Raw genomic sequence first — 344 nt, forward strand, 5'->3', positions numbered from 1 at the left:
GGGCCTCACTGGGGGGTTGGGGTCGGGGGAGGCAACGGAGCGACGCAGGTACAGAGCCGGGAGGTGCAAGACGGAAGAGTCTTAAGAGATCAAAAGTCACCGGGCCCCAGTGACCCCGTGGCGCAATGGTAGCGCGTCTGACTCCAGATCAGAAGGCTGCGTGTTCAAGTCACGTCGGGGTCAGGGCCGGACGTTTTCTCTCCGGTTCCCGCTCCCCGAATTCCCTTGCAGCGGAGAAGCCAGAGACCAACCAAAGCTTCAGATGAGCTCTGGTTTTCCTCGCTCTTGGGGCTGATCTGAGGAACGGCAGGAGGCGCTGTCCCGTGGGGACCCACCCCCCCCCC

At 63.4% G+C, this 344-nt stretch overlaps 1 non-coding gene across 1 annotated transcript; it reads left to right on the top strand.

Moving 5' to 3' along the window:
• The first annotated feature begins 111 nt into the window (after nucleotides 1-111).
• Nucleotides 112-183, top strand: TRNAW-CCA (transfer RNA tryptophan (anticodon CCA)). The gene has a single exon. It is a non-coding gene; the product is annotated as a tRNA-Trp (tRNA).
• The last annotated feature ends 161 nt before the right edge of the window (nucleotides 184-344 follow it).

This window comes from Crocuta crocuta, unplaced genomic scaffold, assembly GCF_008692635.1.
Source record: "Crocuta crocuta isolate KB4526 unplaced genomic scaffold, BGI_CrCroc_1.0 C27141820, whole genome shotgun sequence".
In the NCBI taxonomy this organism is placed as follows: domain Eukaryota; kingdom Metazoa; phylum Chordata; class Mammalia; order Carnivora; family Hyaenidae; genus Crocuta; species Crocuta crocuta.